The sequence below is a fragment of the Opisthocomus hoazin genome, chromosome 17 (genome assembly GCF_030867145.1).
Source record: "Opisthocomus hoazin isolate bOpiHoa1 chromosome 17, bOpiHoa1.hap1, whole genome shotgun sequence".
NCBI lineage: Eukaryota > Metazoa > Chordata > Aves > Opisthocomiformes > Opisthocomidae > Opisthocomus > Opisthocomus hoazin.
Genome location: NC_134430.1, coordinates 12,190,823 through 12,218,715, shown reverse-complemented (window position 1 = coordinate 12,218,715; position 27,893 = coordinate 12,190,823).

Here is a 27,893-nt window from a genome sequence, read left to right as displayed (position 1 = left end):
CCTCAAACTTCAAACATAACTTTGCACATCCATGCAGGGCGCCTCCGGCAGCCCTGCTCCCAAAATGTGAACGTCTGCAGATAGCTCGCAGGCAGAAAGAGCTAGCCTGGAAAGCTGTTGCTCAGCCTCATCTGCCCATGGCACTGCTCGCACAGAGGCACAGAGATTGGGGCTGCTTCCTTGTCTTGCCCTCTCTAACTTCAAACTTATCTTAGGTGGTCCGCGCCGGGCGTCTCCGGCATCCTTGCTCCGAAAATTCGAACGTCTGCAGGTAACTCGCAGGCAGAAAGAGCTAGCCTGGAAAGCTGTTGCTCAGCCTCATCTGCCCATGGCACTGCTCGCACAGAGGCACAGAGACTGGGGCTGCTTGCTTGTCTTGACTCCTCAAAATTCAAACGTACTTTTGGGGGTCCATGCCGTGCGCCTCCGGCAGCCCTGCTTCACAAATGCGAACGTCTGCAGATAGCTCGCAGGCAGAAAGAGCTAGCCTGGAAAGCTGTTGCTCAGCCTCATCTGCCCATGGCACTGCTCGCACAGAGGCACAGAGACTGGGGCTGCTTGCTTGTCTTGCCCCCTCAAACTCGAAACATAACTTAGGTGGCACGTTTCTGGAGCCTCCATCAGCCCTGCTCTGAAAATGCAAACGTCTGCAAATAGCACGCAGCCAGAAAGAGCTAGCCTGGAAAGCTGTTGTTCAGCCTCATCTGCCCATGGCACTGCTCGCACAGAGGCACAGAGATTGGGGCTGCTTGCTTTTCTTGCCCCCTCTAACTTCAAACGTATCTTAGGTGGTCCGCGCCGGGCGCCTCCGTCACACCTGCTCCGAAAATGCGAACGTCTGCAGAGAGCTCGCAGCCAGAAAGAGCTAGCCTGGAAAGATGTTGCTCAGTCTCATCTGCCCATTGCACTGCTCACACAGAGGCACAGAGATTGGGGCTGCTTGCTTCTCTTGCCCCCTCAAACTTGAAACGTATCTTAAGTGTTTACTGCTAGGCGCTTCCGGCAGCCCTGCTCCAAAAATGCGAACGTCTGAAGATAGTTCGCAGCCAGAAAGAGCTAGCCTGGAAAGCTGTTGCTCAGCCTCATCTGCCCATGGCACTGCTCGCACAGAGGCACAGAGATTGGGGCTGCTTGCTTGTCTTGCCCTCTCTAACTTCAAACGTATCTTAGTTGGTCCGCGACGGGCGCCTCCGGCAGCCCTGCTCTGAAAATGCGAACGTCTGCAGATAGCTCTCAGGCAGAAAGAGCTAGCCTGGAAAGCTGTTGCCCAGCCTCATCTGCCCATGGCACTGCTCGCACAGAGGCACTGAGACTGGGGCTGCTTGCTTGCCTTGCCCCCTCAAACTTCAAACGTACATTTGGGGGTCCTTGCCGGACGCCTCCGGCAGCCCTGCTCTAAATAAGCGAGTGTCTGCAGATAGCTCGCAGCCAGAAAGAGCTAGCCTGGAAAGCTGTTGCTCAGCCTCATCTGCCCATGGCACTGCTCACATAGAGCCACAGAGACTGGGGCTGCTTGCTTGTCTTGCCCCCTCAAACTTCAAACCTATCTTTGGGGATCCGTGCAGGGGTGCACCAGCAGGCCTGCACTGAAAATGCGAACGTCTGCAGATAGCTCGCAGCCAGAAGAGCTAGCCTGGAAAGCTGTTGCTCAGCCTCATCTGCCCATGGCACTGCTCTCACAGAGGCACAGAGATTGGGGCTGCTTGCTTGTCTTGCCCTCTCAAACTTCAAACGTATCTTAGGTGGTCCGCGCCGGGCGCCTCCGTCAGACCTGCTCCGAAAATGCGAACGTCTGCAGATAGCTCGCAGCCAGAAAGAGCTAGGCCTGGAAAGCTGTTGCTCAGCCTCATCTGCCCATGGCACTGCTCGCACAGAGGCACAGAGACTGGGGCTGCTTGCTTGTCTTGCCACCTCAAACTTCAAACGTAGCTTAGGTGGTCAGTGCAGGGGGCCTCTGGCAGCCCTGCTCTAAATAAGCGAGTGTCTGCAGATAGCTCGCAGCCAGAAAGAGCTAGCCTGGAAAGCTGTTGCTCAGCCTCATCTGCCCATGGCACTGCTCGCACAGAGGCACAGAGACTGGGGCTGCTTGCTTGTCTTGCCCCCTCAAACTTCAAACCTATCTTTGGGGATCCGTGCAGGAGTACACCAGGCAGCTTTACTCTGAAAATGCGAAAGTCTGCAGATAGCTCGCCGCCAGAAAGATCTAGCCTGGAAAGCTGTTGCTCAGCCTCATCTGCCCATGGCACTGCTCGCACAGAGGCACAGAGACTGGGGTGCTTGCTTGTCTTGCCCCCTCAAAGTTCAAACATATCTTAGGTGGTCCGTGCAGGGGGCCTCCGGCAGCCCTGCTCTAAATAAGCGAGTGTCTGCAGATAGCTCGCAGGCAGAAAGAGCTAGCCTGGAAAGCTGTTGCTCAGCCTCATCTGCCCATGGCACTGCTCGCACAGAGGCACAGAGACTGGGGCTGCTTGCTTCTCTTGCCCCCTCAAACTTCAAACCTATCTTTGGTGGTCCGTGCAGGGGTGCACCAGCAGGCCTGATCTCAAAATGCGAACGTCTGCAGATAGCTCGCAGGCAGAAAGAGCTAGCCTGGAAAGCTGTTGCTCAGCCTCATCTGCCCATGGCACTGCTCGCACAGAGGCACAGAGACTGGGGCTGCTTGCTTGTCTTGTCACCTCAAACTTCAAACGTATCTTAGTTGGTTCTTCAAAAGCTTCTCTGGCAGCCGTTCTCTGAAAATGCGAACGTCTGCAGATAGCTCGCAGCCAGAAAGAGCTAGCCTGGAAAGCTGTTGCTCAGCCTCATCTGCCCATGGCACTGCTCGCACAGAGGCACAGAGACTGGGGCTGCTTGCTTGTCTTGCCCCCTCAAACTTCAAACATAACTTTGCGCATCCATGCAGGGCGCCTCCGGCAGCCCTGCTCCCAAAATGTGAACGTCTGCAGATAGCTCGCAGGCAGAAAGAGCTAGCCTGGAAAGCTGTTGCTCAGCCTCATCTGCCCATGGCACTGCTCGCACAGAGGCACAGAGATTGGGGCTGCTTCCTTGTCTTGCCCTCTCTAACTTCAAACGTATCTTAGGTGGTCCGCGCCGGGCGTCTCCGGCATCCTTGCTCCGAAAATTCGAACGTCTGCAGGTAGCTCGCAGGCAGAAAGAGCTAGCGTGGAAAGCTGTTGCTCAGCCTCATCTGCCCATGGCACTGCTCGCACAGAGGCACAGAGACTGGGGCTGCTTGCTTGTCTTGCCCCTCAAAATTCAAACGTACTTTTGGGGGTCCATGCCGGGCGCCTCCGGCAGCCCTGCTTCACAAATGCGAACGTCTGCAGATAGCTCGCAGGCAGAAAGAGCTAGCCTGGAAAGCTGTTGCTCAGCCTCATCTGCCCATGGCACTGCTCGCACAGAGGCACAGAGACTGGGGCTGCTTGCTTGTCTTGCCCCCTCAAACTCGAAACATAGCTTAGGTGGCACGTTTCTGGAGCCTCCATCAGTCCTGCTCTGAAAATGCAAACGTCTGCAAATAGCACGCAGCCAGAAAGAGCTAGCCTGGAAAGCTGTTGCTCAGCCTCATCTGCCCATGGCACTGCTCGCACAGAGGCACAGAGATTGGGGCTGCTTGCTTTTCTTGCCCCCTCTAACTTCAAACGTATCTTAGGTGGTCCGCGCCGGGCGCCTCCGTCACACCTGCTCCGAAAATGCGAACGTCTGCAGAGAGCTCGCAGCCAGAAAGAGCTAGCCTGGAAAGCTGTTGCTCAGTCTCATCTGCCCATTGCACTGCTCACACAGAGGCACAGAGATTGGGGCTGCTTGCTTCTCTTGCCCCCACAAACTTGAAACGTATCTTAAGTGTTTACTGCTAGGCGCTTCCGGCAGCCCTGCTCCAAAAATGCGAACGTCTGAAGATAGTTCGCAGCCAGAAAGAGCTAGCCTGGAAAGCTGTTGCTCAGCCTCATCTGCCCATGGCACTGCTCGCACAGAGGCACAGAGATTGGGGCTGCTTGCTTGTCTTGCCCTCTCTAACTTCAAACGTATCTTAGTTGGTCCGCGACGGGCGCCTCCGGCAGCCCTGCTCTGAAAATGCGAACGTCTGCAGATAGCTCTCAGGCAGAAAGAGCTAGCCTGGAAAGCTGTTGCCCAGCCTCATCTGCCCATGGCACTGCTCGCACAGAGGCACAGAGACTGGGGCTGCTTGCTTGCCTTGCCCCCTCAAACTTCAAACGTACATTTGGGGGTCCTTGCCGGACGCCTCCGGCAGCCCTGCTCTAAATAAGCGAGTGTCTGCAGATAGCTCGCAGCCAGAAAGAGCTAGCCTGGAAAGCTGTTGCTCAGCCTCATCTGCCCATGGCACTGCTCGCACAGAGGCACAGAGACTGGGGCTGCTTGCTTGTCTTGCCCCCTCAAACTTCAAACCTATCTTTGGTGGTCCGTGCAGGGGTGCACCAGCAGGCCTGCACTGAAAATGCGAACGTCTGCAGATAGCTCGCAGCCAGAAGAGCTAGCCTGGAAAGCTGTTGCTCAGCCTCATCTGCCCATGGCACTGCTCTCACAGAGGCACAGAGATTGGGGCTGCTTGCTTGTCTTGCCCTCTCAAACTTCAAATGTATCTTAGGTGGTCCGCGCCGGGCGCCTCCGTCACACCTGCTCCGAAAATGCGAACGTCTGCAGATAGCTCGCAGCCAGAAAGAGCTAGGCCTGGAAAGCTGTTGCTCAGCCTCATCTGCCCATGGCACTGCTCGCACAGAGGCACAGAGACTGGGGCTGCTTGCTTGTCTTGCCACCTCAAACTTCAAACGTAGCTTAGGTGGTCCGTGCAGGGGGCCTCTGGCAGCCCTGCTCTAAATAAGCGAGTGTCTGCAGATAGCTCGCAGGCAGAAAGAGCTAGCCTGGAAAGCTGTTGCTCAGCCTCATCTGCCCATGGCACTGCTCGCACAGAGGCACAGAGACTGGGGCTGCTTGCTTCTCTTGCCCCCTCAAACTTCAAACCTATCTTTGGTGGTCCGTGCAGGGGTGCACCAGCAGGCCTGATCTCAAAATGCGAACGTCTGCAGATAGCTAGCTGGCAGAAAGAGCTAGCCTGGAAAGCTGTTGCTCAGCCTCATCTGCCCATGGCACTGCTCGCACAGAGGCACAGAGACTGGGGCTGCTTGCTTGTCTTGTCACCTCAAACTTCAAACGTATCTTAGTTGGTTCTTCAAAAGCTTCTCTGGCAGCCGTTCTCTGAAAATGCGAACGTCTGCAGATAGCTCGCAGCCAGAAAGAGCTAGCCTGGAAAGCTGTTGCTCAGCCTCATCTGCCCATGGCACTGCTCGCACAGAGGCACAGAGACTGGGGCTGCTTGCTTGTCTTGCCCACTCAAACTTCAAACATAACTTTGCGCATCCATGCAGGGCGCCTCCGGCAGCCCTGCTCCCAAAATGTGAACGTCTGCAGATAGCTCGCAGGCAGAAAGAGCTAGCCTGGAAAGCTGTTGCTCAGCCTCATCTGCCCATGGCACTGCTCGCACAGAGGCACAGAGATTGGGGCTGCTTCCTTGTCTTGCCCTCTCTAACTTCAAACGTATCTTAGGTGGTCCGCGCCGGGCGTCTCCGGCATACTTGCTCCGAAAATTCGAACGTCTGCAGGTAGCTCGCAGGCAGAAAGAGCTAGCGTGGAAAGCTGTTGCTCAGCCTCATCTGCCCATGGCACTGCTCGCACAGAGGCACAGAGACTGGGGCTGCTTGCTTGTCTTGACTCCTCAAAATTCAAACGTACTTTTGGGGGTCCATGCCGGGCGCCTCCGGCAGCCCTGCTTCACAAATGCGAACGTCTGCAGATAGCTCGCAGGCAGAAAGAGCTAGCCTGGAAAGCTGTTGCTCAGCCTCATCTGCCCATGGCACTGCTCGCACAGAGGCACAGAGACTGGGGCTGCTTGCTTGTCTTGCCCCCTCAAACTCGAAACATAGCTTAGGTGGCACGTTTCTGGAGCCTCCATCAGCCCTGCTCTGAAAATGCAAACGTCTGCAAATAGCACGCAGCCAGAAAGAGCTAGCCTGGAAAGCTGTTGCTCAGCCTCATCTGCCCATGGCACTGCTCGCACAGAGGCACAGAGATTGGGGCTGCTTGCTTTTCTTGCCCCCTCTAACTTCAAACGTATCTTAGGTGGTCCGCGCCGGGCGCCTCCGTCACACATGCTCCGAAAATGCGAACGTCTGCAGAGAGCTCGCAGCCAGAAAGAGCTAGCCTGGAAAGCTGTTGCTCAGTCTCATCTGCCCATTGCACTGCTCACACAGAGGCACAGAGATTGGGGCTGCTTGCTTCTCTTGCCCCCACAAACTTGAAACGTATATTAAGTGTTTACTGCTAGGCGCTTCCGGCAGCCCTGCTCCAAAAATGCGAACGTCTGAAGATAGTTCGCAGCCAGAAAGAGCTAGCCTGGAAAGCTGTTGCTCAGCCTCATCTGCCCATGGCACTGCTCGCACAGAGGCACAGAGACTGGGGCTGCTTGCTTGTCTTGCCTCCTCAAAATTCAAACGTATCTTAGTTGGTCCGCGACGGGCGCCTCCGGCAGCCCTGCTCTGAAAATGCGAACGTCTGCAGATAGCTCTCAGGCAGAAAGAGCTAGCCTGGAAAGCTGTTGCCCAGCCTCATCTGCCCATGGCACTGCTCGCACAGAGGCACAGAGACTGGGGCTGCTTGCTTGCCTTGCCCCCTCAAACTTCAAACGTACATTTGGGGGTCCTTGCCGGACGCCTCCGGCAGCCCTGCTCTAAATAAGCGAGTGTCTGCAGATAGCTCGCAGCCAGAAAGAGCTAGCCTGGAAAGCTGTTGCTCAGCCTCATCTGCCCATGGCACTGCTCGCACAGAGGCACAGAGACTGGGGCTGCTTGCTTGTCTTGCCCCCTCAAACTTCAAACCTATCTTTGGGGATCCGTGCAGGGGTGCACCAGCAGGCCTGCACTGAAAATGCGAACGTCTGCAGATAGCTCGCAGCCAGAAGAGCTAGCCTGGAAAGCTGTTGCTCAGCCTCATCTGCCCATGGCACTGCTCTCACAGAGGCACAGAGATTGGGGCTGCTTGCTTGTCTTGCCCTCTCAAACTTCAAACGTATCTTAGGTGGTCCGCGCCGGGCGCCTCCGTCAGACCTGCTCCGAAAATGCGAACGTCTGCAGATAGCTCGCAGCCAGAAAGAGCTAGGCCTGGAAAGCTGTTGCTCAGCCTCATCTGCCCATGGCACTGCTCGCACAGAGGCACAGAGACTGGGGCTGCTTGCTTGTCTTGCCACCTCAAACTTCAAACGTAGCTTAGGTGGTCAGTGCAGGGGGCCTCCGGCAGCCCTGCTCTAAATAAGCGAGTGTCTGCAGATAGCTCGCAGGCAGAAAAAGCTAGGCTGGAAAGCTGTTGCTCAGCCTCATCTGCCCATGGCACTGCTCGCACAGAGGCACAGAGATTGGGGCTGCTTGCTTGTCTTGCCCTCTCTAACTTCAAACGTATCTTAGTTGGTCCGCGACGGGCGCCTCCGGCAGCCCTGCTCTGAAAATGCGAACGTCTGCAGATAGCTCTCAGGCAGAAAGAGCTAGCCTGGAAAGCTGTTGCCCAGCCTCATCTGCCCATGGCACTGCTCGCACAGAGGCACAGAGACTGGGGCTGCTTGCTTGCCTTGCCCCCTCAAACTTCAAACGTACATTTGGGGGTCCTTGCCGGACGCCTCCGGCAGCCCTGCTCTAAATAAGCGAGTGTCTGCAGATAGCTCGCAGCCAGAAAGAGCTAGCCTGGAAAGCTGTTGCTCAGCCTCATCTGCCCATGGCACTGCTCGCACAGAGCCACAGAGACTGGGGCTGCTTGCTTGTCTTGCCCCCTCAAACTTCAAACATAACTTTGCGCATCCATGCAGGGCGCCTCCGGCAGCCCTGCTCCCAAAATGTGAACGTCTGCAGATAGCTCGCAGCCAGAAGAGCTAGCCTGGAAAGCTGTTGCTCAGCCTCATCTGCCCATGGCACTGCTCTCACAGAGGCACAGAGATTGGGGCTGCTTGCTTGTCTTGCCCTCTCAAACTTCAAACGTATCTTAGGTGGTCCGCGCCGGGCGCCTCCGTCACACCTGCTCCGAAAATGCGAACGTCTGCAGATAGCTCGCAGCCAGAAAGAGCTAGGCCTGGAAAGCTGTTGCTCAGCCTCATCTGCCCATGGCACTGCTCGCACAGAGGCACAGAGACTGGGGCTGCTTGCTTGTCTTGCCACCTCAAACTTCAAACGTAGCTTAGGTGGTCCGTGCAGGGGACCTCTGGCAGCCCTGCTCTAAATAAGCGAGTGTCTGCAGATAGCTCGCAGGCAGAAAGAGCTAGCCTGGAAAGCTGTTGCTCAGCCTCATCTGCCCATGGCACTGCTCGCACAGAGGCACAGAGACTGGGGCTGCTTGCTTGTCTTGCCCCCTCAAACTTCAAACCTATCTTTGGGGATCCGTGCAGGAGTACACCAGGCAGCTTTACTCTGAAAATGCGAACGTCTGCAGATAGCTCACAGCCAGAAAGATCTAGCCTGGAAAGCTGTTGCTCAGCCTCATCTGCCCATGGCACTGCTCGCACAGAGGCACAGAGACTGGGGTGCTTGCTTGTCTTGCCCCCTCAAAGTTCAAACATATCTTAGGTGGTCCGTGCAGGGGGCCTCCGGCAGCCCTGCTCTAAATAAGCGAGTGTCTGCAGATAGCTCGCAGGCAGAAAGAGCTAGCCTGGAAAGCTGTTGCTCAGCCTCATCTGCCCATGGCACTGCTCGCACAGAGGCACAGAGACTGGGGCTGCTTGCTTCTCTTGCCCCCTCAAACTTCAAACCTATCTTTGGTGGTCCGTGCAGGGGTGAACCAGCAGGCCTGATCTGAAAATGCGAACGTCTGCAGATAGCTCGCTGGCAGAAAGAACTAGCCTGGAAAGCTGTTGCTCAGCCTCATCTGCCCATGGCACTGCTCGCACAGAGGCACAGAGACTGGGGCTGCTTGCTTGTCTTGTCACCTCAAACTTCAAACGTATATTAGTTGGTTCTTCAAAAGCTTCTCTGGCAGCCGTTCTCTGAAAATGCGAACGTCTGCAGATAGCTCGCAGCCAGAAAGAGCTAGCCTGGAAAGCTGTTGCTCAGCCTCATCTGCCCATGGCACTGCTCGCACAGAGGCACAGAGACTGGGGCTGCTTGCTTGTCTTGCCCCCTCAAACTTCAAACATAACTTTGCGCATCCATGCAGGGCGCCTCCGGCAGCCCTGCTCCCAAAATGTGAACGTCTGCAGATAGCTCGCAGGCAGAAAGAGCTAGCCTGGAAAGCTGTTGCTCAGCCTCATCTGCCCATGGCACTGCTCGCACAGAGGCACAGAGATTGGGGCTGCTTCCTTGTCTTGCCCTCTCTAACTTCAAACGTATCTTAGGTGGTCCGCGCCGGGCGTCTCCGGCATCCTTGCTCCGAAAATTCGAACGTCTGCAGGTAGCTCGCAGGCAGAAAGAGCTAGCCTGGAAAGCTGTTGCTCAGCCTCATCTGCCCATGGCACTGCTCGCACAGAGGCACAGAGACTGGGGCTGCTTGCTTGTCTTGCCCTTTCAAACTTCAAACGTACCTTTGGGAGTCCGTGACGGGCGCCTCCGGCATCTTTACTCTGAAAATGCAAACGTCTGAAGATAGCTCGCAGCCAGAAAGAGCTAGCCTGGAAATCTGTTGCTCAGCCTCATCTGCCCATGGCACTGCTCGCACAGAGGCACAGAGACTGTGACTGCTTGCTTGTCTTGCCCCCTCAAACACCAAACATTGCTTAGGTGGCTCGTGTCGCGCGCCTCCGTCAACCCTGCTCCGAAAATGCAAACGTCTGCAGATAGTTCGCAGCCAGAAAGAGCTAGCCTGGAAAGCTGTTGCTCAGCCTCATCTGCCCATGGCACTGCTCGCACAGAGGCACAGAGACTCGGGCTGCTTGCTTCTCTTGCCCCCTCAAACTTCAAACCTATCTTTGGTGGTCCATCCAGGGGTGCACCAGCAGGCCTGATCTGAAAATGCGAACGTCTGCAGATAGCTCGCAGCCAGAAAGAGCTAGCCTGGAAAGCTGTTGCTCAGCCTCATCTGCCCATGGCACTGCTCGCACAGAGGCACAGAGACTGGGGCTGCTTGCTTGTCTTGTCACCTCAAACTTCAAACGTATCTTATTTGGTTTTTGAAAAGCTTCTCTGGCAGCCGTTCTCTGAAAATGCGAACGTCTGCAGATAGCTCGCAGCCAGAAAGAGCTAGCCTGGAAAGCTGTTGCTCAGCCTCATCTGCCCATGGCACTGCTCGCACAGAGGCACAGAGACTGGGGCTGCTTGCTTGTCTTGCCCCTCTAACTTCAAACGTATCTTAGGTGGCACGTGTCGGGAGCCTCCGGCAGCCCTGCTCTGAAAATGCAAACGTCTGAAGATAGCTCGCCGCCAGAAAGAGCTAGCCTGGAAAGCTGTTGCTCAGCCTCATCTGCCCATGGCACTGCTCGCACAGAGGCACAGAGACTGGGGTGCTTGCTTGTCTTGCACCCTCAAAGTTCAAACGTATCTTAGGTGGTCCGTGCAGGGGGCCTCCGGCAGCCCTGCTCTAAATAAGCGAGTGTCTGCAGATAGCTTGCAGGCACAAAGAGCTAGACTGGAAAGCTGTTGCTCAGCCTCATCTGCCCATGGCACTGCTCGCACAGAGGCAAAGAGATTGGGGCTGCTTCCTTGTCTTGCCCTCTCTAACTTCAAACGTATCTTAGGTGGTCTGCGCCGGGCGTCTCCGGCATCCTTGCTCCGAAAATTCGAACGTCTGCAGGTAGCTCGCAGGCAGAAAGAGCTAGCCTGGAAAGCTGTTGCTCAGCCTCATCATGCCCATGGCACTGCTCGCACAGAGGCACAGAGACTGCGGCTGCCTGCTTGTCTTGCCCCCTCAAACTCGAAACATAGCTTAGGTGGCACGTTTCTGGAGCCTCCATCAGCCCTGCTCTGAAAATGCAAACGTCTGCAGATAGTTCGCAGCCAGAAAGAGCTAGCATGGAAAGCTGTTGCTCAGCCTCATCTGCCCATGGCACTGCTCGCACAGAGGCACAGAGACTGGGGCTGCTTGCTTGTCTTGCCCTCTCTAACTTCAAACGTATCTTAGTTGGTCCGCGACGGGCAACTCCGGCAGCCCTGCTCTGAAAATGCGAACGTCTGCAGATAGCTCTCAGGCAGAAAGAGCTAGCCTGGAAAGCTGTTGCTCAGCCTCATCTGCCCATGGCACTGCTCGCACAGAGGCACAGAGACTGGGGCTGCTTGCTTGCCTTGCCCCCTCAAACTTCAAACGTACATTTGGGGGTCCTTGCCGGACGCCTCCGGCAGCCCTGCTCTAAAAAAGCGAGTGTCTGCAGATAGCTCGCAGCCAGAAAAAGCTAGCCTGGAAAGCTGTTGCTCAGCCTCATCTGCCCATGGCACTGCTCGCACAGAGGCACAGAGACTGGGGCTGCTTGCTTGTCTTGCCCCCTCAAACTTCAGACCTATCTTTGGGGATCCGTGCAGGGGTGCACCAGCAGGCCTCCACTGAAAATGCGAACGTCTGCAGATAGCTCGCAGGCAGAAAGAGCTAGACTGGAAAGCTGTTGCTCAGCCTCATCTGCCCATGGCACTGCTCGCACAGAGGCACAGAGACTGGGGCTGCTTGCTTGTCTTGCCCCCTCAAAATTCAAACGTACATTTGGGGGTCCGTGCCGGGCGCCGCAGGCATCTTTACTCTGAAAATGCGAACGTCTGCAGATAGCTCACAGCCAGAAAGAGCTAGCCTGGAAAGCTGTTGCTCAGCCTCATCTGCCCATGGCACTGCTCGCACAGAGGCACAGAGACTGGGGCTGCTTGCTTGTCTTGCCTCCTCAAAATTCAAACGTACAGTTGGGGGTCCATACCGGGCGCCTCCCGCAGCCCTGCTTCACAAATGCGAACGTCTGCAGATAGCTCGCAGGCAGAAAGAGCTAGCCTGGAAAGCTGTTGCTCAGCCTCATCTGCCCATGGCACTGCTCGCACAGAGGCACAGAGACTGGGGCTGCTTGCTTGTCTTGCCCCCTCAAACTCGAAACATAGCTTAGGTGGCACGTTTCTGGAGCCTCCATCAGCCCTGCTCTGAAAATCCAAACGTCTGCAGATAGCACGCAGCCAGAAAGAGCTAGGCTGGAAAGCTGTTGCTCAGCCTCATCTGCCCATGGCACTGCTCGCACAGAGGCACAGAGATTGGGGCTGCTTGCTTGTCTTGCCCCCTCTAACTTCAAACGTATCTTAGGTGGCACGTGTCGGGAGCCTCCGACAGCCCTGCTCTGAAAATGAAAACGTCTGAAGATAGCTCGCCGCCAGAAAGAGCTAGCCTGGAAAGCTGTTGCTCAGCCTCATCTGCCCATGGCACTGCTCGCACAGAGGCACAGAGACTGGGGTGCTTGCTTGTCTTGCCCCCTCAAAGTTCAAACGTATCTTAGGTGGTTCGTGCAGGGGGCCTCCGGCAGCCCTGCTCTAAATAAGAGAGTGTCTGCAGATAGCTCGCAGGCAGAAAAAGCTAGGCTGGAAAGCTGTTGCTCAGCCTCATCTGCCCATGGCACTGCTCGCACAGAGGCACAGAGACTGGGGCTGCTTGCTTGTCTTGTCCTCTCAAACTTCAAACCTATCTTTGGGGATCCGTGCAGGGGTGCACCAGCAGGCCTTCACTGAAAATGCGAACGTCTGCAGATAGCTCGCAGCCAGAAGAGCTAGCCTGGAAAGCTGTTGCTCAGCCTCATCTGCCCATGGCACTGCTCGCACAGAGGCACAGAGATTGGGGCTGCTTGCTTTTCTTGCCCCCTCTAACTTCAAACGTATCTTAGGTGGTCCGCGCCGGGCGCCTCCGTCACACCTGCTCCGAAAATGCGAACGTCTGAAGATAGCTCGCAGCCAGAAAGAGCTAGCCTGGAAAGATGTTGCTCAGCCTCATCTGCCCATTGCACTGCTCACACAGAGGCACAGAGACTGGGGCTGCTTGCTTGTCTTGCCCCCTCAAACTTGAAACGTATCTTAAGTGTTTACTGCTAGGCGCTTCCGGCAGCCCTGCTCCGAAAATGCGAACGTCTGCAGATAGTTCGCAGCCAGAAAGAGCTAGCCTGGAAAGCTGTTGCTCAGCCGCATCTGCCCATGGCACTGCTCGCACAGAGGCACAGAGACTGGGGCTGCTTGCTTGTCTTGCCACCTCAAACTTCAAACATATCTTAGGTGGCACGTGTCGGGCGCCTCCGTCAGCCCTGCTCTGAAAATGCAAACGTCTGAAGATAGCTCGCAGCCAGAAAGAGCTAGCCTGGAAAGCTGTTGCTCAGCCTCATCTGCCCATGGCACTGCTCGCACAGAGGCACAGAGATTGGGGCTGCTTCCTTGTCTTGCCCTCTCTAACTTCAAACGTATCTTAGTTGGTCCTCGACGGGCACCTCCGGCAGCCCTGCTCTGAAAATGCGAACGTCTGCAGATAGCTCTCAGGCAGAAAGAGCTAGCCTGGAAAGCTGTTGCCCAGCCTCATCTGCCCATGGCACTGCTCGCACAGAGGCACAGAGACTGGGGCTGCTTGCTTGCCTTGCCCCCTCAAACTTCAAACGTACATTTGGGGGTCCTTGCCGGACGCCTCCGGCAGCCCTGCTCTAAATAAGCGAGTGTCTGCAGATAGCTCGCAGCCAGAAAGAGCTAGCCTGGAAAGCTGTTGCTCAGCCTTAACTGCCCATGGCACTGCTCGCACAGAGGCACATAGACTGGGGCTGCTTGCTTGTCTTGCCCCCTCAAACTTAAAACCTATCTTTGGGGATCCGTGCAGGGGTGAACCAGCAGGCCTTCACTGAAAATGCGAACGTCTGTAGATAGCTCGCAGCCAGAAGAGCTAGCCTGGAAAGCTGTTGCTCAGCCTCATCTGCCCATGGCACTGCTCTCACAGAGGCACAGAGATTGGGGCTGCTTACTTGTCTTGCCCCCTCAAACTTCAAACGTATCTTAGGTGGTCCGCGCCGGGCGCCTCCGTCAGACCTGCTTCGAAAATGCGAACGTCTGCAGATAGCTCGCAGCCAGAAAGAGCTAGGCCTGGAAAGCTGTTGCTCAGCCTCATCTGCCCATGGCACTGCTCGCACAGAGGCACAGAGACTGGGGCTGCTTGCTTGTCTTGCCCCCTCAAACACCAAACATTGCTTAGGTGGCTCGTGTCGCGCGCCTCCGTCAACCCTGCTCCGAAAATGCAAACGTCTGCAGATAGCTCGCATGCAGAAAGAGCTAGCCTGGAAAGCTGTTGCTCAGCCTCATCTGCCCATGGCACTGCTCGCACAGAGGCACAGAGATTGGGGCTGCTTCCTTGTCTTGCCCTCTCTATCTTCAAACGTATCTTAGGTGGTCTGCGCCGGGCGTCTCCGGCATCCCTGCTCCGAAAATGCGAACGTCTGCAGATAGCTCGCAGGCAGAAAGAGCTAGCCTGGAAAGCTGTTGCTCAGCCTCATCTGCCCATGGCACTGCTCGCACAGAGGCACAGAGACTGGGGCTGCTTGCTTGTCTTGCCACCTCAAACTTCAAACGTATCTTAGTTGGTCCTTGAAAAGCTTCTCTGGCAGCCGTTCTCTGAAAATGCGAACGTCTGCAGATAGCTCGCAGCCAGAAAGAGCTAGCCTGGAAAGCTGTTGCTCAGCCTCATCTGCCCATGGCACTGCTCGCACAGAGGCACAGAGACTGGGGCTGCTTGCTTCTCTTGCCTCCTCAAAATTCAAACGTACTTTTGGGGTCCATGCCGGGCGCCTCCGGCAGCCCTGCTTCACAAATGCGAACGTCTGCAGATAGCTCGCAGGCAGAAAGAGCTAGCGTGGAAAGCTGTTGCTCAGCCTCATCTGCCCATGGCACTGCTCGCACAGAGGCACAGAGACTGGGGCTGCTTGCTTGTCTTGCCACCTCCAACTTCAAACGTATCTTTGGGGGTCCGTGCCGGGCGCCGCAGGCAGCTTTAGTCTGAAAATGCGAACGTCTGCAGATAGCTCACAGCCAGAAAGAGCTAGCCTGGAAAGCTGTTGCTCAGCCTCATCTGCCCATGGCACTGCTCGCACAGAGGCACAGAGACTGGGGCTGCTTGCTTGTCTTGCCCCCTCAAACTCGAAACATAGCTTAGGTGGCACTTTTCTGGAGCCTCCATCAGCCCTGCTCTGAAAATGCAAACGTCTGAAGATAGCTCCCATGCAGAAAGAGCTAGCCTGGAAATCAGTTGCTCAGCCTCATCTGCCCATGGCACTGCTCGCACAGAGGCACAGAGATAGGGGCTGCTTGCTTGTCTTGCCCCCTCTAACTTCAAACGTATCTTAGGTGGTCCGCATTGGGCGCCTCCGTCAGACCTGCTCCGAAAATGCGAACGTCTGCAGAGAGCTTGCAGCCAGAAAGAGCTAGCCTGGAAAGATGTTGCTCAGCCTCATCTGCCCATGGCACTGCTCACACAGAGGCACAGAGACTGGGGCTGCTTGCTTGTCTTGCCCCCTCAAACTTCAAACGTATCTTAAGTGTTTACTGCTATGCGCTTCCGGCAGCCCTGCTCCGAAAATGCGAACGTCTGCAGATAGCTCGCAGGCAGAAAGAGCTAGCCTGGAAAGCTGTTGCTCAGCCTCATCTGCCCATGGCACTGCTCGCACAGAGGCACAGAGACTGGGGCTGCTTGCTTGTCTTGCCCCCTCAAACTCGAAACATAGCTTAGGTAGAACTTTTCTGGAGCCTCCATCAGCCCTGCTATGAAAATGCAAACGTCTGCAGATAGCTCGCAGCCAGAAAGAGCTAGCCTGGAAAGCTGTTGCTCAGCCTCATCTGCCCATGGCACTGCTCGCACAGAGGCACAGAGACTGGGGCTGCTTGCTTGTCTTGCCCCCTCAAACTCGAAACATAGCTTAGGTGGCACTTTTCTGGAGCCTACATCAGCCCTGCTCCGAAAATGCGAACGTCTGCAGATAGTTCGCAGGCAGAAAGAGCTAGCCTGGAAAGCTGTTGCTCAGCCTCATCTGCCCATGGCACTGCTCGCACAGAGGCACAGAGACTGGGGCTGCTTGCTTGTCTTGCCCCCTCAAACTTCAAACATATCTTAGGTGGCACGTGTCGGGCGCCTCCGTCAGCCCTGCTCTGAAAAGGCAAACGTCTGCAGATAGCTCGCAGGCAGAAAGAGCTAGCCTGGAAAGCTGTTGCTCAGCCTCATCTGCCCATGGCACTGCTCGCACAGAGGCACAGAGACTGGGGCTGCTTGCTTGTCTTGCCAACTCAAACTTCAAACGTACCTTAGGTGGTCCGTGCAGGGGTCCTCTGGCAGCCCTGCTCCGAAAATGCGAACGTCTGCAGATAGCTCGCAGGCAGAAAGAGCTAGCCTGGAAAGCTGTTGCTCAGCCTTATCTGCCCATGGCACTGCTCGCACAGAGGCACAGAGACTGTGGCTGCTTGCTTGTCTTGCCCCCTCAAACTTCAAACATAACTTTGCGCATCCATGCAGGGCGCCTCCGGCAGCCCTGCTCCCAAAATGTGAACGTCTGCAGATAGCTCGCAGCCAGAAAGAGCTAGCCTGGAAAGCTGTTGCTCAGCCTCATCTGCCCATGGCACTGCTCGCACAGAGGCACAGAGACTGGGGCTGCTTGCTTGTCTTGCCTCCTCAAAATTCAAACGTACATTTGGGGGTCCATGCCGGGCGCCTCCGGCAGCCCTGCTTCACAAATGCGAACGTCTGCAGATAGCTCGCAGGCAGAAAGAGCTAGCCTGGAAAGCTGTTGCTCAGCCTCATCTGCCCATGGCACTGCTCGCACAGAGGCACAGAGACTGGGGCTGCTTGCTTGTCTTGCCACCTCAAACTTCAAACATATCTTAGGTGGCACGTGTCGGGCGCCTCCGTCAGCCCTGCTCTGAAAATGCAAACGTCTGAAGATAGCTCGCAGCCAGAAAGAGCTAGCCTGGAAAGCTGTTGCTCAGCCTCATCTGCCCATGGCACTGCTCGCACAGAGGCACAGAGACTGGGGCTGCTTGCTTGTCTTGCCCCCTCAAACTTCAAACGTATCTTAAGTGTTTACTGCTATGCGCTTCCGGCAGCCCTGCTCCGAAAATGCGAACGTCTGCAGATAGCTCGCAGGCAGAAAGAGCTAGCCTGGAAAGCTGTTGCTCAGCCTCATCTGCCCATGGCACTGCTCGCACAGAGGCACAGAGACTGGGGCTGCTTGCTTGTCTTGCCCCCTCAAACTCGAAACATAGCTTAGGTAGAACTTTTCTGGAGCCTCCATCAGCCCTGCTATGAAAATGCAAACGTCTGCAGATAGCTCGCAGCCAGAAAGAGCTAGCCTGGAAAGCTGTTGCTCAGCCTCATCTGCCCATGGCACTGCTCGCACAGAGGCACAGAGACTGGGGCTGCTTGCTTGTCTTGCCCCCTCAAACTCGAAACATAGCTTAGGTGGCACTTTTCTGGAGCCTCCATCAGCCCTGCTCCGAAAATGCGAACGTCTGCAGATAGTTCGCAGGCAGAAAGAGCTAGCCTGGAAAGCTGTTGCTCAGCCTCATCTGCCCATGGCACTGCTCGCACAGAGGCACAGAGACTGGGGCTGCTTGCTTGTCTTGCCCCCTCAAACTTCAAACATATCTTAGGTGGCACGTGTCGGGCGCCTCCGTCAGCCCTGCTCTGAAAAGGCAAACGTCTGCAGATAGCTCGCAGGCAGAAAGAGCTAGCCTGGAAAGCTGTTGCTCAGCCTCATCTGCCCATGGCACTGCTCGCACAGAGGCACAGAGACTGGGGCTGCTTGCTTGTCTTGCCAACTCAAACTTCAAACGTACCTTAGGTGGTCCGTGCAGGGGTCCTCTGGCAGCCCTGCTCCGAAAATGCGAACGTCTGCAGATAGCTCGCAGGCAGAAAGAGCTAGCCTGGAAAGCTGTTGCTCAGCCTTATCTGCCCATGGCACTGCTCGCACAGAGGCACAGAGACTGTGGCTGCTTGCTTGTCTTGCCCCCTCAAACTTCAAACATAAATTTGCGCATCCATGCAGGGCGCCTCCGGCAGCCCTGCTCCCAAAATGTGAACGTCTGCAGATAGCTCGCAGCCAGAAAGAGCTAGCCTGGAAAGCTGTTGCTCAGCCTCATCTGCCCATGGCACTGCTCGCACAGAGGCACAGAGACTGGGGCTGCTTGCTTGTCTTGCCAACTCAAACTTCAAACGTACCTTAGGTGGTCCGTGCAGGGGTCCTCTGGCAGCCCTGCTCCGAAAATGCGAACGTCTGCAGATAGCTCGCAGGCAGAAAGAGCTAGCCTGGAAAGCTGTTGCTCAGCCTTATCTGCCCATGGCACTGCTCGCACAGAGGCACAGAGACTGTGGCTGCTTGCTTGTCTTGCCCCCTCAAACTTCAAACATAACTTTGCGCATCCATGCAGGGCGCCTCCGGCAGCCCTGCTCCCAAAATGTGAACGTCTGCAGATAGCTCGCAGCCAGAAAGAGCTAGCCTGGAAAGCTGTTGCTCAGCCTCATCTGCCCATGGCACTGCTCGCACAGAGGCACAGAGATTGGGGCTGCTTCCTTGTCTTGCCCTCTCTAACTTCAAACGTATCTTAGGTGGTCTGCGCCGGGCGTCTCCGGCATCCTTGCTCCGAAAATGCGAACGTCTGCAGGTAGCTCGCAGGCAGAAAGAGCTAGCGTGGAAAGCTGTTGCTCAGCCTCATCTGCCCATGGCACTGCTCGCACAGAGGCACAGAGACTGGGGCTGCTTGCTTGTCTTGCCTCCTCAAAATTCAAACGTACATTTGGGGGTCCATGCCGGGCGCCTCCGGCAGCCCTGCTTCACAAATGCGAACGTCTGCAGATAGCTCGCAGGCAGAAAGAGCTAGCCTGGAAAGCTGTTGCTCAGCCTCATCTGCCCATGGCACTGCTCGCACAGAGGCACAGAGACTGGGGCTGCTTGCTTGTCTTGCCACCTCAAACTTCAAACATATCTTAGGTGGCACGTGTCGGGCGCCTCCGTCAGCCCTGCTCTGAAAATGCAAACGTCTGAAGATAGCTCGCAGCCAGAAAGAGCTAGCCTGGAAAGCTGTTGCTCAGCCTCATCTGCCCATGGCACTGCTCGCACAGAGGAACAGAGATTGGGGCTGCTTGCTTGTCTTGCCCCCTCTAACTTCAAACGTATCTTAGGTGGCACGTGTCGGGAGCCTCCGGCAGCCCTGCTCTGAAAATGCAAACGTCTGAAAATAGCTCGCAGGCAGAAAGAGCTAGCCTGGAAAGCTGTTGCTCAGCCTCATCTGCCCATGGCACTGCTCGCACAGAGGCACAGAGATTGGGGCTGCTTCCTTGTCTTGCCCTCTCTATCTTCAAACGTATCTTAGGTGGTCTGCGCCGGGCGTGTCCGGCATCCCTGCTCCGAAAATGCGAACGTCTGCAGGTAGCTCGCAGGCAGAAAGAGCTAGCGTGGAAAGCTGTTGCTCAGCCTCATCTGCCCATGGCACTGCTCGCACAGAGGCACAGAGACTGGGGATGCTTGCTTGCTTGTCTTGCCACCTCAAACTTCAAACGTATCTTAGTTGGTCCTTGAAAAGCTTCTCTGGCAGCCGTTCTCTGAAAATGCGAACGTCTGCAGATAGCTCGCAGCCAGAAAGAGCTAGCCTGGAAAGCTGTTGCTCAGCCTCATCTGCCCATGGCACTGCTCGCACAGAGGCACAGAGACTGGGGCTGCTTGCTTCTCTTGCCTCCTCAAAATTCAAACGTACTTTTTGGGGTCCATGCCGGGCGCCTCCGGCAGCCCTGCTTCACAAATGCGAACGTCTGCAGATAGCTCGCAGGCAGAAAGAGCTAGCGTGGAAAGCTGTTGCTCAGCCTCATCTGCCCATGGCACTGCTCGCACAGAGGCACAGAGACTGGGGCTGCTTGCTTGTCTTGCCACCTCCAACTTCAAACGTATCTTTGGGGGTCCGTGCCGGGCGCCGCAGGCAGCTTTAGTCTGAAAATGCGAACGTCTGCAGATAGCTCACAGCCAGAAAGAGCTAGCCTGGAAAGCTGTTGCTCAGCCTCATCTGCCCATGGCACTGCTCGCACAGAGGCACAGAGACTGGGGCTGCTTGCTTGTCTTGCCCCCTCAAACTCGAAACATAGCTTAGGTGGCACTTTTCTGGAGCCTCCATCAGCCCTGCTCTGAAAATGCAAACGTCTGAAGATAGCTCGCATGCAGAAAGAGCTAGCCTGGAAATCAGTTGCTCAGCCTCATCTGCCCATGGCACTGCTCGCACAGAGGCACAGAGATAGGGGCTGCTTGCTTGTCTTGCCCCCTCTAACTTCAAACGTATCTTAGGTGGTCCGCACCGGGCGCCTCCGTCAGACCTGCTCCGAAAATGCGAACGTCTGCAGAGAGCTTGCAGCCAGAAAGAGCTAGCCTGGAAAGATGTTGCTCAGCCTCATCTGCCCATGGCACTGCTCACACAGAGGCACAGAGACTGGGGCTGCTTGCTTGTCTTGCCCCCTCAAACTTCAAACGTATCTTAAGTGTTTACTGCTATGCGCTTCCGGCAGCCCTGCTCCGAAAATGCGAACGTCTGCAGATAGCTCGCAGGCAGAAAGAGCTAGCCTGGAAAGCTGTTGCTCAGCCTCATCTGCCCATGGCACTGCTCGCACAGAGGCACAGAGACTGGGGCTGCTTGCTTGTCTTGCCCCCTCAAACTCGAAACATAGCTTAGGTAGAACTTTTCTGGAGCCTCCATCAGCCCTGCTCTGAAAATGCAAACGTCTGCAGATAGCTCGCAGCCAGAAAGAGCTAGCCTGGAAAGCTGTTGCTCAGCCTCATCTGCCCATGGCACTGCTCGCACAGAGGCACAGAGACTGGGGCTGCTTGCTTGTCTTGCCCCCTCAAACTCGAAACATAGCTTAGGTGGCACTTTTCTGGAGCCTCCATCAGCCCTGCTCCGAAAATGCGAACGTCTGCAGATAGTTCGCAGGCAGAAAGAGCTAGCCTGGAAAGCTGTTGCTCAGCCTCATCTGCCCATGGCACTGCTCGCACAGAGGCACAGAGACTGGGGCTGCTTGCTTGTCTTGCCCCCTCAAACTTCAAACATATCTTAGGTGGCACGTGTCGGGCGCCTCCGTCAGCCCTGCTCTGAAAAGGCAAACGTCTGCAGATAGCTCGCAGGCAGAAAGAGCTAGCCTGGAAAGCTGTTGCTCAGCCTCATCTGCCCATGGCACTGCTCGCACAGAGGCACAGAGATTGGGGCTGCTTCCTTGTCTTGCCCTCTCTAACTTCAAACGTATCTTAGTTGGTCCGCGACGGGCGCCTCCGGCAGCCCTGCTCTGAAAATGCGAACGTCTGCAGATAGCTCGCAGCCAGAAAGAGCTAGCCTGGAAAGCTGTTGCTCAGCCTCATCTGCCCATGGCACTGCTCGCACAGAGGCACAGAGACTGGGGCTGCTTGCTTGTCTTGCCAACTCAAACTTCAAACGTACCTTAGGTGGTCCGTGCAGGGGTCCTCTGGCAGCCCTGCTCCGAAAATGCGAACGTCTGCAGATAGCTCGCAGGCAGAAAGAGCTAGCCTGGAAAGCTGTTGCTCAGCCTTATCTGCCCATGGCACTGCTCGCACAGAGGCACAGAGACTGTGGCTGCTTGCTTGTCTTGCCCCCTCAAACTTCAAACATAACTTTGCGCATCCATGCAGGGCGCCTCCGGCAGCCCTGCTCCCAAAATGTGAACGTCTGCAGATAGCTCGCAGCCAGAAAGAGCTAGCCTGGAAAGATGTTGCTCAGCCTCATCTGCCCATGGCACTGCTCACACAGAGGCACAGAGACTGGGGCTGCTTGCTTGTCTTGCCCCCTCAAACTTCAAACGTATCTTAAGTGTTTACTGCTATGCGCTTCCGGCAGCCCTGCTCCGAAAATGCGAACGTCTGCAGATAGCTCGCAGGCAGAAAGAGCTAGCCTGGAAAGCTGTTGCTCAGCCTCATCTGCCCATGGCACTGCTCGCACAGAGGCACAGAGACTGGGGCTGCTTGCTTGTCTTGCCCCCTCAAACTCGAAACATAGCTTAGGTAGAACTTTTCTGGAGCCTCCATCAGCCCTGCTCTGAAAATGCAAACGTCTGCAGATAGCTCGCAGCCAGAAAGAGCTAGCCTGGAAAGCTGTTGCTCAGCCTCATCTGCCCATGGCACTGCTCGCACAGAGGCACAGAGACTGGGGCTGCTTGCTTGTCTTGCCCCCTCAAACTCGAAACATAGCTTAGGTGGCACTTTTCTGGAGCCTCCATCAGCCCTGCTCCGAAAATGCGAACGTCTGCAGATAGTTCGCAGGCAGAAAGAGCTAGCCTGGAAAGCTGTTGCTCAGCCTCATCTGCCCATGGCACTGCTCGCACAGAGGCACAGAGACTGGGGCTGCTTGCTTGTCTTGCCCCCTCAAACTTCAAACATATCTTAGGTGGCACGTGTCGGGCGCCTCCGTCAGCCCTGCTCTGAAAAGGCAAACGTCTGCAGATAGCTCGCAGGCAGAAAGAGCTAGCCTGGAAAGCTGTTGCTCAGCCTCATCTGCCCATGGCACTGCTCGCACAGAGGCACAGAGATTGGGGCTGCTTCCTTGTCTTGCCCTCTCTAACTTCAAACGTATCTTAGTTGGTCCGCGACGGGCGCCTCCGGCAGCCCTGCTCTGAAAATGCGAACGTCTGCAGATAGCTCGCAGCCAGAAAGAGCTAGCCTGGAAAGCTGTTGCTCAGCCTCATCTGCCCATGGCACTGCTCGCACAGAGGCACAGAGACTGGGGCTGCTTGCTTGTCTTGCCAACTCAAACTTCAAACGTACCTTAGGTGGTCCGTGCAGGGGTCCTCTGGCAGCCCTGCTCCGAAAATGCGAACGTCTGCAGATAGCTCGCAGGCAGAAAGAGCTAGCCTGGAAAGCTGTTGCTCAGCCTTATCTGCCCATGGCACTGCTCGCACAGAGGCACAGAGACTGTGGCTGCTTGCTTGTCTTGCCCCCTCAAACTTCAAACATAACTTTGCGCATCCATGCAGGGCGCCTCCGGCAGCCCTGCTCCCAAAATGTGAACGTCTGCAGATAGCTCGCAGCCAGAAAGAGCTAGCCTGGAAAGCTGTTGCTCAGCCTCCTCTGCCCATGGCACTGCTCGCACAGAGGCACAGAGATTGGGGCTGCTTCCTTGTCTTGCCCTCTCTAACTTCAAACGTATCTTAGGTGGTCTGCGCCGGGCGTCTCCGGCATCCTTGCTCCGAAAATGCGAACGTCTGCAGGTAGCTCGCAGGCAGAAAGAGCTAGCGTGGAAAGCTGTTGCTCAGCCTCATCTGCCCATGGCACTGCTCGCACAGAGGCACAGAGACTGGGGCTGCTTGCTTGTCTTGCCTCCTCAAAATTCAAACGTACATTTGGGGGTCCATGCCGGGCGCCTCCGGCAGCCCTGCTTCACAAATGCGAACGTCTGCAGATAGCTCGCAGGCAGAAAGAGCTAGCCTGGAAAGCTGTTGCTCAGCCTCATCTGCCCATGGCACTGCTCGCACAGAGGCACAGAGACTGGGGCTGCTTGCTTGTCTTGCCACCTCAAACTTCAAACATATCTTAGGTGGCACGTGTCGGGCGCCTCCGTCAGCCCTGCTCTGAAAATGCAAACGTCTGAAGATAGCTCGCAGCCAGAAAGAGCTAGCCTGGAAAGCTGTTGCTCAGCCTCATCTGCCCATGGCACTGCTCGCACAGAGGCACAGAGATTGGGGCTGCTTGCTTGTCTTGCCCCCTCTAACTTCAAACGTATCTTACGTGGCACGTGTCGGGAGCCTCCGGCAGCCCTGCTCTGAAAATGCAAACGTCTGAAAATAGCTCGCAGGCAGAAAGAGCTAGCCTGGAAAGCTGTTGCTCAGCCTCATCTGCCCATGGCACTGCTCGCACAGAGGCACAGAGATTGGGGCTGCTTGCTTGTCTTGCCCCCTCTAACTTCAAACGTATCTTAGGTGGCACGTGTCGGGAGCCTCCGGCAGCCCTGCTCTGAAAATGCAAACGTCTGAAGATAGCTCGCCGCCAGAAAGAGCTAGCCTGGAAAGCTGTTGCTCAGCCTCATCTGCCCATGGCACTGCTCGCACAGAGGCACAGAGACTGGGGCTGCTTGCTTGTTTTGCCACCTCAAACTTCAAACGTAGCTTAGGTGGTCCGTGCAGGGGGCCTCTGGCAGCCCTGCTCTAAATAAGCGAGTGTCTGCAGATAGCACGCAGGCAGAAAGAGCTAGCCTGGAAAGCTGTTGCTCAGCCTCATCTGCCCATGGCACTGCTCGCACAGAGGCACAGAGACTGGGGCTGCTTGCTTGTCTTGCCCCCTCAAAATTCAAACGTACATTTGGGGTCCGTGCCGGGCGCCGCAGGCAGCTTTACTCTGAAAATGCGAACGTCTGCAGATAGCTCACAGTCAAAAAGAGCTAGCCTGGAAAGCTGTTGCTCAGCCTCATCTGCCCATGGCACTGCTCGCACAGAGGCACAGAGACTGGGGTGCTTGCTTGTCTTGCCCCCTCAAAGTTCAAACATGTCTTAGGTGGTCCGTGCAGGGGGCCTCCGGCAGCCCTGCTCTAAATAAGCGAACGTCTGCAGATAGCTCGCAGGCAGAAAGAGCTAGCCTGGAAAGCTGTTGCTCAGCCTCATCTGCCCATGGCACTGCTCGCACAGAGGCACAGAGACTGGGGCTGCTTGCTTGTCTGGTCCTTTCAAACTTCAAACGTATCTTTGGGAGTCCGTGCCGGGCGCCTCCGGCATCTTTACTCTGAAAATGCGAACGTCTGCAGATAGCTCGCAGGCAGAAAGAGCTAGCCTGGAAAGCTGTTGCTCAGCCTCGTCTGCCCATGGCACTGCTCGCACAGAGGCACAGAGACTGGGGCTGCTTGCTTGTCTTGCCCCCTCAAACTTCAAACATACCTTTGGGAGTACGTGCAGGGGGCCTCCGGCAGCCCTGCTCCGAAAATGCAAACGTCTGCAGGTAGCTCGCAGGCAGAAAGAGCTAGCCTGGAAAGCTGTTGCTCAGCCTCATCTGCCCATGGCACTGCTCGCACAGAGGCACAGAGATTGGGGCTGCTTCCTTGTCTTGCCCCCTCTAACTTCAAACGTATCTTAGGTGGCACGTGTCGGGAGCCTCCGGCAGCCCTGCTCTGAAAATGCAAACGTCTGAAGATAGCTCGCCGCCAGAAAGAGCTAGCCTGGAAAGCTGTTGCTCAGCCTCATCTGCCCATGGCACTGCTCGCACAGAGGCACAGAGACTGGGGCTGCTTGCTTGTCTTGCCACCTCAAACTTCAAACGTAGCTTAGGTGGTCCGTGCAGGGGGCCTCTGGCAGACCTGCTCTAAATAAGCGAGTGTCTGCAGATAGCTCGCAGGCAGAAAGAGCTAGACTGGAAAGCTGTTGCTCAGCCTCATCTGCCCATGGCACTGCTCGCACAGAGGCACAGAGACTGGGGTGCTTGCTTGTCTTGCCCCCTCAAAGTTCAAACATATCTTAGGTGGTCCATGCAGGGGGCCTCCGGCAGCCGTGCTCTAAATAAGCGAGTGTCTGCAGATAACTCGCAGGCAGGAAGAGCTAGCATGGAAAGCTGTTGCTCAGCCTCATCTGCCCATGGCACTGCTCGCACAGAGGCACAGAGACTGGGGCTGCTTGCTTCTCTTGCCCCCTCAAACTTCAAACCTATCTTTGGTGGTCCGTGCAGGGGTGCACCAGCAGGCCTGATCTGAAAATGCGAACGTCTGCAAATAGCTCGCAGGCAGAAAGAGCTAGCCTGGAAAGCTGTCGCTCAGCCTCATCTTCCCATGGAACTGCTCGCACAGAGGCACAGAGACTGGGGCTGCTTGCTTGTCTTGCCCCCTCAAACTTCAAACATAACTTTGCGCATCCATGCAGGGCGCCTCCCGCAGCCCTGCTCCCAAAATGTGAACGTCTGCAGATAGCTCGCAGCCAGAAAGAGCTAGCCTGGAAAGCTGTTGCTCAGCCTCATCTGCCCATGGCACTGCTCGCACAGAGGCACAGAGATTGGGGCTGCTTCCTTGTCTTGCCCTCTCTAACCTCAAACGTATCTTAGGTGGTCTGCGCCGGGCATCTCCAGCATCCTTGCTCCGAAAATGCGAACGTCTGCAGGTAGCTCGCAGGCAGAAAGAGCTAGCGTGGAAAGCTGTTGCTCAGCCTCATCTGCCCATGGCACTGCTCGCACAGAGGCACAGAGACTGGGGCTGCTTGCTTGTCTGGCCCTTTCAAACTTCAAACGTATCTTTGGGAGTCCGTGCCGGGCGCCTCCGGCATCTTTACTCTGAAAATGCGAACGTCTGCAGATAGCTCGCAGGCAGAAAGAGCTAGCCTGGAAAGCTGTTGCTCAGCCTCATCTGCCCATGGCACTGCTCGCACAGAGGCACAGAGACGGGGGCTGCTTGCTTGTCTTGCCACCTCAAACTTCAAACGTATCTTAGTTGGTCCTTGCCAAGCTTCTCTGGCAGCCCTTCTCTGAAAATGCGAACGTCTGCAGATAGCTCGCAGCCAGAAAGAGCTAGCCTGGAAAGCTGTTGCTCAGCCTCATCTGCCCATGGCACTGCTCGCACAGATGCACAGAGACTGGGGCTGCTTGCTTGTCTTGCCACCTCAAACTTCAAACATATCTTAGGTGGCACGTGTCGGGCACCTCCGTCAGCCCTGCTCTGAAAATGCAAACGTCTGAAGATAGCTCGCAGCCAGAAAGAGCTAGCCTGGAAAGCTGTTGCTCAGCCTCATCTGCCCATGGCACTGCTCGCACAGAGGCACAGAGATTGGGGCTGTTTCCTTGTCTTGCCCTCTCTAACTTCAAACGTATCTTAGTTGGTCCGCGACGGGCGCCTCCGGCAGCCCTGCTCTGAAAATGTGAACGTCTGCAGATAGCTCTCAGGCAGAAAGAGCTAGGCTGGAAAGCTGTTGCTCAGCCTCATCTGCCCATGGCACTGCTCGCACAGAGGCACAGAGACTGGGGCTGCTTGCTTGTCTTGCCAACTCAAACTTCAAACGTACCTTAGGTGGTCCGTGCAGGGGTCCTCTGGCAGCCCTGCTCCGAAAATGCGAACGTCTGAAGATAGTTCGCAGGCAGAAAGAGCTAGCCTGGAAAGCTCTTGCTCAGCCTCCTCTGCCCATGGCACTGCTCGCACAGAGGCACAGAGACTGGGGCTGCTTGCTTGTCTTGCCCCCTCAAACTTCAAACGTATCTTTGGGAGTCCGTGCCGGGCGCCTCCGGCAGCCCTGCTCTGAAAATGCGAACGTCTGCAGATAGCTCGCAGGCAGAAAGAGCTAGCCTGGAAAGCTGTTGCTCAGCCTCATCTGCCCATGGCACTGCTCGCACAGAGGCACAGAGACTGGGGCTGCTTGCTTGTCTTGCCCCCTCAAACTTCAAACATACCTTTGGGAGTACGTGCAGGGGGCCTCCGGCAGACCTGCTCCGAAAATGCAAACGTCTGCAGATAGCTCGCCGCCAGAAAGAGCTAGCCTGGAAAGCTGTTGCTCAGCCTCATCTGCCCATGGCACTGCTCGCACAGAGGCACAGAGATTGGGGCTGCTTCCTTGTCTTGCCCTCTCTAACTTCAAACGTATCTTAGTTGGTCCGCGACGGGCGCCTCCGGCAGCCCTGCTCTGAAAATGCGAACGTCTGCAGATAGCTCGCAGGCAGAAAGAGCTAGGCTGGAAAGCTGTTGCTCAGCCTCATCTGCCCATGGCACTGCTCGCACAGAGGCACAGAGACTGGGGCTGCTTGCTTGTCTTGCCAACTCAAACTTCAAACGTACCTTAGGTGGTCCGTGCAGGGGTCCTCTGGCAGCCGTTCTCTGAAAATGCGAACGTCTGCAGATAGTTCGCAGCCAGAAAGAGCTAGCCTGGAAAGCTGTTGCTCAGCCTCATCTGCCCATGGCACTGCTCGCACAGAGGCACAGAGACTGGGGCTGCTTGCTTGTCTTGCCCCCTCAAAATTC